Below are 14,110 nucleotides of genomic sequence, written 5' to 3'. Positions count from 1 at the left end.
TCATCAGAAACTAAAAGGATATTAAGAAAAATTAGTAATAACCCTCGTAAAGCGGTGCTTAAATTCTTACGTAAACAACGGTGCGGGGTGCATTTACACCCCATCTTTATATCCATTTTTTTTATGTGAACGTTGGGGAAATTGATTTGAAAGAGAATTAGGTCTTGTTTAGTATAATATGAAACATAATTTTACAAACAAAGTACCCATCGTAAACACATGAAATTTTTCACAGAGTGAGCAACACAAAGCTTTTACACATAATAAATACAGTTATGTCGGGCCTTTCGGTCTTTTTTCTCTGATATAAGTAACACCGACATTGTCCCGTAGATCTGTTAGCTCCAAGTGTAACACCAGAAACGTCCAATTCAGAACATGAAATTTTCATCATTTGCACAATACAGTAATTTTTCCAAAAAATCACGTATAGGTAAAGCGTTTTAGATGCTGCAATGCGTGTAATGTATTTAGAATTGAATTTAATGCGAATAAAAAAATGGACAAAAATCAAAAAAAAAATATTAAAGATAGGTGAGAAAAACGAGATCTGGGATGCAGCTGCACCCCGCACCGCCTTACGAGGGTTAACACAAGAATTGGAGAATATGCCATTGTGACAGAAATTATTATAGCAGGGAGTCATAGACCAATGTGATCCTGATATATTTTCATAACGAAACTCTGGAATCCCCCACCTTTAATATCATGGTGTATGTATAAGCTCTCACTCGACACCCCATTTGTCTTTCTTTGTATTCTAATACCGAGGAGTTATGTTCATGGACAGACAGACGGACGGACAGACATGAATAATTCAAGGTGTTAACCTTTTTTTAGTAATGTAATATATACATAGTAATTTTAAACATTACATTTTACTATACATTTTAACCATTTTAAAATATAAGAATTTCAAATCACATATGTTTATTTCGTTTTCTTATAGTGCGTTTCTATTACCATAGTATTTCAAAATTATTGATTCGATTATATGGAACTAATTTTCACAAAAAAAATTTCGTAGGCAAAATAATGATATCATAATGAACTGTCAAATTTCCGATGAAGTTCAATCACCATTTTATCCCTTATTCCTTTGAAAGTGCTGAAATATAAAATCAAGGAGAGCAAAATATGTGAAAACTGTGGGATTTCCGAGTTTTTCTAGAAAAATTTAATTTTTTTTATAAAGTAAATATTATATGTTGCGATGATTTTCTCTCTTATGCAATTTTACGAATTGATAGCGGGATATTGATTCTATTTTGAAAAATTTTGGTATAAGAGCTACTGTTGCCCTAAGTCAAGCCGCACACCAAAGAAACATGAAACGAAAAACATGAAACATGAAACAAAAAACATGTTTCATTAAACTAAAACACTGCTAAACAAATCTCAAAGTCCGCCTACCAATTAAACGAGTGTGATTTATGCTCATGACACATTTTTATTTTCGGAGAGTCTCATAAATGGCCGGACGTATATTTGTTTAGCAGTGGTTTATTTCCATGAAACGTAATTTATGTTTCATGTTTCTTTGATGTGCGGTAGGGTGTTATTATTATTATTACCTAAACATGTAATGAATAAGTCCGTAATATGTCAGTGTCCGTGATTTTCTCCTTCATACCCCTTGAAAGCTTGTTAGTTTTCACTACAAAAAACGTCCAAATTGCAAAAGAGGCATAATAGCAGGTCGTGAAAACGAAAAACTAGAAAATTTTGGAAAATAAGGAAAGTTAAATGCTCAGAAGAACGCACCTTGGTTCAACTCTAAATTTTCTTTGTTTTTGTTTTAGAAACCATAATTAATTTCGGTACACAAAAAGGCACAAGGGATAAATAAAACCTTGATTGAACATAGTATTGAAATCCTGGTATGTCTGACCGTAATGGCTTTTATAAATGTTTAGATTCCATCGTATCTGATCATAACAACAATAGTCTTAAAAGCATTTAAAATTATTCTAGGTTCTTCTGGTTCTCGACGGATTGACAATCACTGTATAGATTTTGTGTGTACCACAACGCATCGCATGTTCTGCTAAATATATCCAGAACTACCCCTGTAGTTGCAAATCTTTCAAGAGGGTACAATAAAGCTCTAATGTCGAAACAGAATTCATGTTATATTTAAAGGAGGTTTTAAAAGTAATGCGGAACAAGTCAAATTAAACTTTAGAGCATAGCGTGTTTATCGACTATGCTGTAACAACTTTTGAGAAGTTGTATAAAGTTCTCAGAAACTAAATATCTTTTCACAGAATTGTCTCCATTTCTGAAAACGATACGGACTGTTGCAATATTTTAAATTGTTCACACTTTTCTGAATGGAATACGAACATGGTCCGTTTCGTTTACTGGAAACAATTTTATTTGCTTTTTAAAAATAAGTTGTGTAAGTGTATTTCAAGAACTAGCTTCAATAACGGGTAATATGGCAAAGTGTAGAGTTTTTCGGTTGATATTTGTTGACAATTACGACGTAACTACCAGTTAATATCACTTTATTTTATTTATATTTACAAAAGCTCACCAAGCCTTGAAGGCCTAGGGCTGAAAATACAATTACGACAACATAATATAATACTTATATATTACGAAACCTTCCCAGTTTTTCCTTTCCCATTTTTCCAATTTCTCCGTACTTCCTTTTTTCATTGTCTGTTCTTAGCCACCATTATGGGTCTTATTAACGTTTTATATATCCTTAGCTTTTTTTTTCTTGATAGAGGTTTGGATTTCATTAGTGGTCTTCGGCTTACATGTTTTTTTTTTATTTCCCTTTGGCAATCAGTTCTTTTTGACGTTGGTCGTCTATAATAACCCCCAAGTACGTAAATGGACCACTCCCCAAAATTATAATTCCTTGATTCATTAGATATGAAAGAAAAACCTTCTACTTTTTGCTCTGTATTTCCGAGTATCATGTACTTTGATTTTTCCTAGGATATTTCAAGGTTAAAATATTTTATCCCTTTTTATAATTTTTTATAACGTTTCCTAACTCATTTCTTGTTTTCGGTAGAACAGTAAAATTATCAGCGAAGGCCAGACATTGGAACTCATTATTGAAGATGGATGCAGTCCTTAACACATTCCCTGCCAGCCATATTTTCATATGTGCCTCAACGGGTCACCATATACGTAGTTTTTTTATATAGAGACTTATCACTTGGTTATTTCGTCAAAATTAGTGTATAACTAATAAGCTATTCTTCATATATATCTTCAAGGCAACATTGTTCTCTTAGTGTGCATTTAAAAGTGCCGTTAATAAATAAATAAATAAAAAAAGAATGTGTGTACTTTGTACGCACGTAAGAAGTTATACGTCTATTATATGATTTCAACGAAATTAATATACTTTAAACAGTTTATTTATATTTTATTAACACATTGAAAAATGCCACAAATGATTTCTGAACAATAATTGTCGGAAAATATTTTAACTAAATACGTATTTTCTGAAAAAAAATTTATATAATAAATATACTTACAATCATAAAATGTATAAAAAAAAAGAAAAAAATAAAAGTTTCTATTGGGGTTCGAACCCGCTCATGTTTGCGCAGTTAGTATTGGAATTCATTAATCTTACACTTCTACCCACGGAGACACCTGCATCATGTGGGAAAATCGACGAACTAAACGGTTTAAACTTTTGACAGTTCTGAATTTATCCAAATTATTTTGATTTTTGTAGAATATTGAAATATTGAAATATTAAAATACAACAAAACATAGAGTAAGAAAACAATATATTAGGTGAATATTGACATATATTTTGATGGTAATCAAATTATGTACATCAAAGCATTACATGCTATTTTGATAGGTTCATTTTAAATTTTCCAAATAGGTAGGTACCTATGTAATTTTTATTAGGATACTGAAACATTTACAATTATTACGTACCTGTCGCTTTTAAAAACTATTTAAAAAGTCACTACAATTATAAACTTGTTTTTTTCTTTGCCATCACAACAATAAAAACTAATATAGGCAACATTTGTTGATCCATAATCTCCAACAATTATTGACAGATGATTTTAACACCCAATACGATCCCGTATAACGTTTGAGCGACTAAATATACTGTCATATACATATAACGATAATTGACTAATATACTGTCGGTGTGCGCATGCGCCAGGGAATGTTAAAATTCACCCTCGTGCCTAAAGAAGTATAACTTCAAAAAGTGTCAACGGGGCCCATTAAGGTAACAATAGTGTTGATCACCTAGGACCAACGTGGCAGGGAACGTGTTAACTGGAGTATTTCCAATTATTGTTTCCAATACTAAGTTAAAAAGCACCGTGGATAACGGATTTCCTTATTGAAGACCTCTGTTCACTTCAAATTCATCCCATAAGAATCCTCTCCATGACTTCGTGTGCTATTCAAAGTCATTCTTACTAACCTAATCAGATTTGCGGGTATGTCCAAGGAGCTCAGTGCTTCATACATTTTATTCCTTCTTATCTTATAATAATAATATAATAATATGTAAGGACTAAAAATCTAGCAGGCCCATGGCTTAATGTACTATCCTTTTCCACTCCCTTTTGTCAGTCGCTTTTCTTTACCAGTTCCTTACGTTAAGTCTTCACATATCTTCTCTAACTCCATTACTCTATCATGACCTCGGTCTTCCTCTTCGCCTTTTTCCTGCCAATGCACTAGATAGTACTATTCTGGGAATTCTAGATGGAATCATCCTCTGTACATGGCCCAACCATCGAAGTCTTTTCGCCTTAATTACTGCCAATATGTTAGGATCTTGATAGAACTCAGTTAGTTCCTTATTTTTGTTCTTCTTATCCATTGTCCATTTAAGTTTTTCCGACCAAAGATTTTGCGCAGTATTTTCCTCTCCCAAACCAATAACAACTCTTGTGTTTTTTTGTTGAGACCCATTTTTCAGAATTATACGTTACTATCGGCCTTATTACGGTCTTGTAAGTTCTTAGCTTTGCTCTCCGTGATATATTTTTGATTCTTAACAACGCATTGAGAGCATATATATAGCGCGGTTGCTCGACATAATTATTTTTTGTATTTCTTCTTCAAAGTTAGGATCTCTTTGTGATGACAGTTCCTAAGTACTCAAATCTTTCAAATTCTTCGAATTTATACTCTGTTCCCATCGCAATTGTCATTGTTATGTATTGCTCCCGAACGAATTGCTTATTTGTCCATTCCATATATTTTGTTTTTGCTTCATTTATAGACAATCCTTTGGTTGCTGCCCTCTCTTTGAGTTTCATGACTGTTTCGATCAGTTCTATTTGGCTCCTAGCCAAGATTTAAAAAACGGTCCGCGAATGCCAAGCACTGATGTTTTTGTGGTAGATCAGACCTGTTTTATTACTCTTTGCTTCCTGTATAACCTTTTCTAGTAATATGCTAAACAATATAGATGATAATAAATCACCCTACCGCACATATTGTTTGACTTCAAAGTTTTCTGTTATACTATTGTTTATCTTGACTTTATTCAGTGTTCTTTGGAGAATTAATTTTATAATTCTAACAAGCTTTAGCCAAACATCCATCTTGCAATGCTGTGAATAGTTCCCTTCTTTTGACTCGATCGAAAGACTGTTTGAAATCAATGAAAAGGTATTTGTTATATCCGTAATTTTCAGCCTGTATTTCTCGTAGTGTGAAGACCTACTCTACAGTACTTCTGCCTTTTCTGAACCCAGACTGATATTGTCCTATGCTACATAGCCAATATTTTTTTATACGTTATATTGAGCAGCGTAAATGCCTCCATAATTCTGACAATAAGCCATATTTCCTTTTTTGTGAATAGGACATAGTATTGCTTCTGTCCATTCTTCATGTAATATTTCTTGTCCCCATATATCATTAATTAGTTTCTGGATTATATCTACTAACTGATTTACTCCAAATTTGATCATTTCAGCCGTTATGAAGTCGCTTCCTGGGATTTTGTTCATTTTTAATTTATCGATGATATTCTGAATTTCGCTCGTGGTCGGAGCTTGCTCTTCAATCTGTCGATGTTGTATTTCATTTACTGGATCCATTGTTTCCTGGTTATTATGGTCTGTATATTCACGTCCATTTAGAAGCTCATCAAGGTATCTACTGCTTCCAGCGTTCTAATATATCTGGTTCACCCATAATCATTTCTCCATTTTTATCTTTATAATGTACAGTTTTCGGCTGGTGTCCTCGTTTCTCATTTATCATCCTAATACAGGTTCCTAATTTGATTATTTTTGTAGCTTTCCGCTATATTTTTCAGCTTAGCTTCATAATTTTTCCTGTTTTTTCGTAGTATTTTTTAAATTTTATTTCTTTGTTCAGTGTATTTTCCTGCACTTCTCTTGTTCCTTGAATTATAATTTTTAATCGTAGCCTGGCCTGTTCTTCCATTGCTTGCTCACATTCTTCATCTACGCTTGTTTAAAATCTAGGAAGGGATACCTCATGTTCATAGCAGGTAGTCTGGATTTCTTTTAGTGTATTAACTCTAAAACCGGCCTCATATTCACCCAGTTTATCTTCAGCAAATCTGTTGAGCCCCTCTCTTAGCATCCTGGCTATTACCTTGTAACAAGTATTCAACAGATCAACACCTCTGTAATTTTTACATGCTCATCTTTCTCCGTTTTTGTATATATTGCATAATAGAGTTTTGGTCCAATTTTTTGAATATATTTTTGGGCATATTTTGCTCGTCGCATAGGCTCTTGACAAGACCCTGTACATACTTTTTTGTAGTTCTTCACCTTCATTTTTTGTCATTTTCGGCAGCTACTTCGTTTTTTCTCGCCTTTAGAAAATAGCGTGGTGCTTATCACGTAAATTATTCGAGAGTTTTTATTAATAGTCTTGAAAATTTTTTTAGTCTGGATTTGCCCCTGAGTAGCTCTTCATTTCTTTTGATAATTCTCTATCAGAAATTTCTGGACCTCATTCTTTATATCATCTTAAGTGATGCCACAGAAAGGTTCTAAGGCTACAAAGGCTTCGTTAAAGGGTAATCACAGTCAAAGGGATCAGTGTACTGCTTTGAAGTTAGCGGCTGGGTATATCCCATATATCCCAAAATTTTTGTGAGAATTTCCAACACATACAGATATCTATTACTATAAGAACTCACTCTTTGGTAATATCATACAAAAAAACTAGAAGAAAGAGTGAAAAAACATAAAATATAAAATAATAAAACTACCAGCTACCAGCTAAAACGTACAGCTAAGTATATATAAGGTACAAGGATAAAAGAAAGACGTGTAATCTATTTGCTACAAGAAAAAATCTATGCACTTTATATAACAGCCCTTAAACTGGTCTACAAATAGCTCCAAATAAATAAAGTACCAGCCAAAAAAGTCTGAAGTGGTTTTCGATGAAACAAGAAAGTATTTGGCAGATTGATATTGTTGGGCGTTTGCGTTCAAGTAAACTTTTCCAGATTTATACAACACTTTTATTAACCCTATCTCAAATAAAGATAAAACATATTTTGTACCAACAACGTACAGTTCCATTTTACCATACCAAATGTAGATAACTTCACGAAAACTTTAGTTACATATAACTTTTTCCAACAAACTAGCAAAGCCATATTGCTAGAAATAATTCCTCCAATGAAAATCCAGCAAATAGAGATTGACCAGGATACTGATGACACAAGAATTAATAACTATTCACAGAATGTATTTTAACAAAAAGACTTCCGAAAACATTCAATTCCAAAGATTGTTCCAATAAAACTTATACCGGAACACAAGATGAAAATTAAAATACTAAACATTCCAAAGAGACATGGTCAAATCCAGCCTCTAGAAACAATGGATATAATACCCCAACTATCGATAGGACTCAGTACATACCACTTTCATTATCATAATCCTATTAATTTCAGTTTTTCTAATAATCTTCTTAAATAGGAAAAGAAAAAGGATTTTCAAATTTCTCTTTGGACAGAAACTACATCCTGCCCAGTTCCAGATATTAGAAGAACTAATAGCCGAAGTCGAAAATAAAAGGACAACGCTGGGTTGGAAGAAAACAATAACTGCCCTGGCTGCGTAACATTAGAAAATGGACAGGTAACACAGTCGAGGAATCGTTTCATATAGCTGCCAACCGAGAAACGTTTCATCAGCTTGTTAATACGACGGTAGCCAACGCTTGAAAACAAGCACGGCACACAAAGAAGAAGAAGAATAGCTGAAGTAACCAAGATTTTGACGACGAAGTCCGAACCAAAGGAGGGAGGAGATATATGACTAAACCGCCTTGACAATGACGATTTTGCAGAACCCAACAACCAAGGATGTAAAAGAAAGAGAAACCAAATATAATTATTATTGATAGTTTTTATTAATCACTGTAATGCGAAAATGAAGATTTTTTGGGGAAATCGAAGTGTAACATATATTTTAGTGTACTTACCTAAGGTAAGTATATAAAAATTACAAGAATAAAAGATAGACGTGTAATGTATTTGCTACAAGGAAAAATCGATTCACTTTATATAACAGCCCTTAGGCTGGCCTACAAATAGCTCCAAATAAATAAACTACGAGCCAATAAAGTCTCAAGTGGTTTTAGATGAAACAAGAAAGTATTTGGTAGATTGATATTGGTGATCGTTTTACGTTTAAGTAGACTTTTCTAGTTTTATCTATCGATTTACCGGTACAACTATATAATAATTAATTATTCAATTGTTAATTGCTTCTTGCCATATGCTCGTCATCCTTTGCCACACCGCTCTGTTCAAGGCATCTTCTTCTTGTAAATTGTGGTTATACATCGATCTTCTGACACTCTTATTCCATGACTTCGCAGTCTACCACACTTTCTTCTTCCTGGTGGTCTCCACTGAAATATTTGTTTATAGGCCAACGCTCTTTAGACATTTTTGATAGGTGTCTAAACCATTGCAATGATCTTCTTTCTATTTTATCTACTACCGTTACCTCAGTATTCATTCTTGTTCTTACCTATTCGTTAGTTTTTCTTTACCATCTTGAAATTCTTGCACTTCTTCTTATATACCTAATCCATTTCAACGGCTAGTAGTCTTCTTTTCAGATATGCGTTGAGAGTCCATATTTCCGTGCCATAACACAACACCGATTCCACTATTGCTGTTTCTAGTTTTATAAAACACTTATTTACAACGTCTCGGTGACATAACCCATCCCTGTCTGATATCATGCGTAGTAGAAACTTAAGCTGAAATCTCTTGATCTACTTTAATACAAGCGGTCTGATTGTAGTACAGATCGTGGAGCAATATAATGCAAAACGTGTCCAAACCAACTAAGTCTAAGCATTTAAATATAAATTTATGTGGTCTCTGGTCTCTATCAATTACTTTTTTGATATCGATAAAACCTGCGTAAATATTTTTTTCTACGACCGTTTAATAATATGCTCATTATTCGCTATTTTTGAATTGATAATAACACCCATTACTTTACCCGTGAGTAATAGTTCATTACTCACGGGATGAAGTTAGCTTTCAACTGGCAAATGTCACTTTTAATATTAGTCTTATACAGGGTGTCTGACCAAGACAGGATATGAAACAATACATGGGGGATTAGGCTTTGGAACTAGAAATGAAGCTGGAGATGACATGCTTGAATTAGCAACAGCATTGGATATGGCGATTGTTAACACATTCTTTATAAAAAGAGAAACTCAACTTATTACCTACAAAAGTGGACAACATCAATCCCAAATAGACTACTTCATGATAAGGAAAGAAGACATACGTGAATGCAAGGACTGCAAGGTAATAGTGAGTGAGACAGTAAGCCAACAACATAAGCTGCTTGTTCTGGACATCGAAGTAAAAAGCGAAACTAAACAAAAATATCGGAGAGGACCACAAAAAATCAAATGGTGGCTGCTGAAAGATGAGAAAGAAGGTCTATTCAGGAGAAGAATAGTAGAAAAAATATGTTGGAACATGAAAGGAAGCCCTAATACAATTTGGAGAAAAATGGCCAGTAGTATTAGAGAGACTGCTATTGAAATACTTGGGAAAACGTCAGGAAAAAAGTATGAGGATAAAGAGACTTGGTGGTGGTCAAACGAAGTACAAGGAAAAATAAAAGAGAAGAGAAAATTATATAAAAAGTGGCAAGAAACCAGATCCGACACAGATCTTCAAAACTATATGGTGGCGAAAAAGGAAGCGAAAGTAGCAGTAGCAAAAGCCAAAGCAGAAGCGTATTCAAACCTATATGATCAACTTGATACCAGGGAAGGCGAAACGAAGATATATAAAATAGCCAAACAGAGAGCAAGGAAAGCAAAAGATTTTAATCAGATTAGATGTATCCGAGATGAAAATAATAAAATACTAGTTCACGAAAGGGAAGTCAAAAAGAGATGGAGAAAGTACTTTGACAGCTTATTAAATGAAGAATTTGACAGACAGCCTGTAGAGTCAACGGAGACAGTAGCAGCAATGGTCACCAAAATAACCAACGAGGAAGTGGCTCAAGCGCTTCAAAAAATAAAGAAAGGAAAAGCGGTAGGACCAGATGATATTCCTGGGGAAGTATGGAGAGCATTGGGAGAGACAGGAACAAGGTGGCTAGCAGGTCTATTTAATAGAATTATGGAAGTCGGACAAATGCCAGACGAATGGAGAAGCAGTATACTGGTACCTGTTTACAAAAACAAGGGAGATATACAACAATGTACAAACTACAGGGCTATAAAACTGCTTAGCCACACCATGAAAATATGGGAAAGAGTAATTGACAGACGGATACGTGAAGAGACCGAAATATCCGAGAATCAATTTGGCTTTATGCAGGGTAGATCAACAACAGATGCAATTTTCATTATAAGGCAGTTGATGGAAAAATACAGGAGTAAAGAAACAAACGCTCATATGGTATTCATTGATCTTGAGAAAGCATATGATAGAGTTCCTCGAGAGATTCTGTGGTGGGCACTCAATAAGAAAGGAGTCCCTGGTGAATATGTAAAGATTGTGAGGGATATGTATGAGGAAGTAACGACTAGTGTTAGGACAGGTGTGGGAGAGACTGATAAATTTCATGTGAAAGTAGGATTGCACCAAGGCTCTGTGCTTAGTCCGTATTTATTCTCATTAGTTTTGGACCAGATAACAGCGAAACTACAGGGTAACATTCCATGGTGCTTAATGTATGCTGATGATGTCGTGTTAGTAGGAAATAGTGAAAGAGACTTAGAACAAAAACTGGAACAGTGGAGACAAGCTCTGGAGGAAAAAGGTTTAAAACTTAGTAGGACAAAAACAGAGTATTTGGAATGTTCATTTAAAGATGGAGCTACTACAAATAAAATGGGGTCTTTGGATGGTGAAATGATTGTGAAAAGCAATAGTTTTAAGTACCTAGGATCGGTATTACAGAGTAATGGAGAAATAGATGGAGATGCATGCAGTAGAATTAGGGCTGGATGGATGAAGTGGAAAGAAGCGAGTGGTGTGTTGTGTGACAGAAAAATTCCAATGAAGCTGAAGGGAAAATTCTATAAAACAGCCATAAGACCGGCTATGATGTACGGAACTGAATGTTGGGCAGTTAAAAAGAAAGAGGAACAACGAATGCATGTGGCGGAAATGAGAATGCTTAGATGGATGAGTGGAGTGACAAAGAAGGATAAAATTAGAAATGAGTATATTAGGGGAAGTCTAGGTGTGGCACCAATTGATGCCAAAATGAGAGAGCATAGGTTAAGATGGTTCGGTCATGTTCAACGTCGAGACGTTAATCACCCAATACGAAGAATAGCTGAAGTGCAGATTCCTGGAAGGAGTAGGAGAGGAAGACCAAAGAAGACCTGGGGGAGGCGATAAGGCAGGACATGTTGGTAAAGGGGATTAACATTGATATGACCCAAGACAGAATTGTGTGGAGAAATGCAATTAGGGAAGCCGACCCCGCATAGGGATAAGGCAAAGAGAATGATGATTATACAGGGTGTCTGCGTAACTTGGAACCATATGGGAAACTTTTTTAATATCAATTTTACGAAAAAAAGTTATTCTTTACAAAGTGCTCTGCATAGTCTAAAACTTAAGATGCAATCATCAGGTATCAAATTTTATCAATATTATACGAGGTATGTCCAAAAGTATGAATTTCGCTCAAGAGTAAAGCGCCTTTATATTTCAAAATATCGAAAATGGTTATTAAGAAAAGGTGTTTGTAATTAAAAATTATGTTATAATATGCATTTACACTTTTCTAATTGAAAAAAAAAATTAGAAAATTTTCCTCAAATTACGGATACTCAACATTATTTTTATTTAAGATAACTCCGTTTTTATTAATTTTGCGAAAAAGGTGATTCTTTATAAAAATGTCTGAATAGTCAAAAAACTAAGATGCAATCATAAGATATCAATTGTTTTTGAATTCCATACGAGGTATGTCAAAAATAAAAATTTTGCTCAAAAGTCAAATACCTTTATAGTTTACAATATTTCAAATAGAAGGATGCTATTGCACATTGAAACATATTTTTTAATTCTGAACAACTCTTTATAATAATAAATTTTAATATTGTGAAAAATAAAAGTACTTTACTCTTCAGCGAAATTCATATTTTTTGACATACCTCGTATAAAATTGACAAAAATTAATATCTTACAATTTTATTTTGGTTACGAGACTATGCAAAACTTTTTATAAAGAATAACTTTTTTCGTAAAATTAATAATAACGGAGCTATCATAAATAAAATTGATGTTGGGTGTCCGTGATTTGAGGAAAATTTTCAAAAAAAAAATATTTTTAATTAGAAGAGTGCAAATGCAGATTATAACATAATTTTGACTTACAAACAACCTTTCATGACAATTTTCGATACTGTGAAATATAAAGGCACTTTACTCTTGAGCGAAATTCATATTTTTTGACATACCTCGTATACCATTGATAAAATGTTATATCTGATGACTTCTTGTTTTAGACTATGCAGAGCATTTTATAAGAAATAACTTTTTTCGTAAAATTGATATTAAAAAGTTTCCCATATGGTTCCAAGTTACGCAGACACACTGTATAAACTGCAAATAAAATAATTACTTACTTAAATTTGTTTATTTAACATAATAATTATTGAAATATATATCGATAATTAACTTCGATAAGTTTTTAAAGGATTTTTAACTGTAACAATGCTGGTATATTGTTATTTTTTACTTTTATACCGTTTACTATTATGAATTTTGACGTTTACCATTTTCAATGACAGTGACATTAGCGTATTTGGTGTGTTTATTGGAATTTAAAGCTTCTATTGTGTCTATTTTATAAAGTTATCTTCTGCTATATAATCTAAGTAATACATATTCTAAGTAATACATATTAATGTATATTATAACATATTATAGATAGTTATATATTATTATATTACATATTATATATATTTAAATATAAATCGCACACCTAGATGTAAACTACTGTAACTCAAAATACCTTATTTTCCAGAAATTGACAAAAACTGATTTTAGCTAATGTAAGGCAGATATAAAAAAAATTGATCGTATTATAAAGATAATGGTTTTTAGTCCGTACTTAAGGTACTCATTTTTTAATTAATGTGTTCAAATTTAAATAATATGGAGATTTTTAGTTACTCCAGTTTTATACTAGAAGTACGCACTATTTTTGCACAGTATCTCAAGTTAGTTTACTTTACTTGAACAAAAAAGAATAACATTACTTTTTACTCTAACAAAATCTTCAAATTTCTTAGTATTTTGAGTATTTTGAGATGGTCTTTCTTGTAATTATACTTACCGAATAATCTGAAGTACACTGATACTTATTTATGCCCTAGTGATGGAATGAAAACATAGGTGGTTAGTTTAAATCAAAAGTTATAATTTTGTCTTATTACACAAGTTAACACAAATACATTAGCCTATTAACAATCTTAACTACTACATACTGTAAAATTATTTTATAGTTATTATTCATTTTACTTTTATAATGGATTTTTTTTGTTTTACAAGATATTTTTATAATAACACTCGTAGTAAGATCTGGGTATAAGATTTTTTTCCACAAGTTCTTTGATATCCTTCTTT

Source organism: Diabrotica virgifera, chromosome 6, assembly GCF_917563875.1.
Source record: "Diabrotica virgifera virgifera chromosome 6, PGI_DIABVI_V3a".
Lineage (NCBI taxonomy): Eukaryota > Metazoa > Arthropoda > Insecta > Coleoptera > Chrysomelidae > Diabrotica > Diabrotica virgifera.
The sequence above is the reverse complement of the archived record's forward strand: the minus strand, read 5'-3'. Positions refer to the sequence as shown.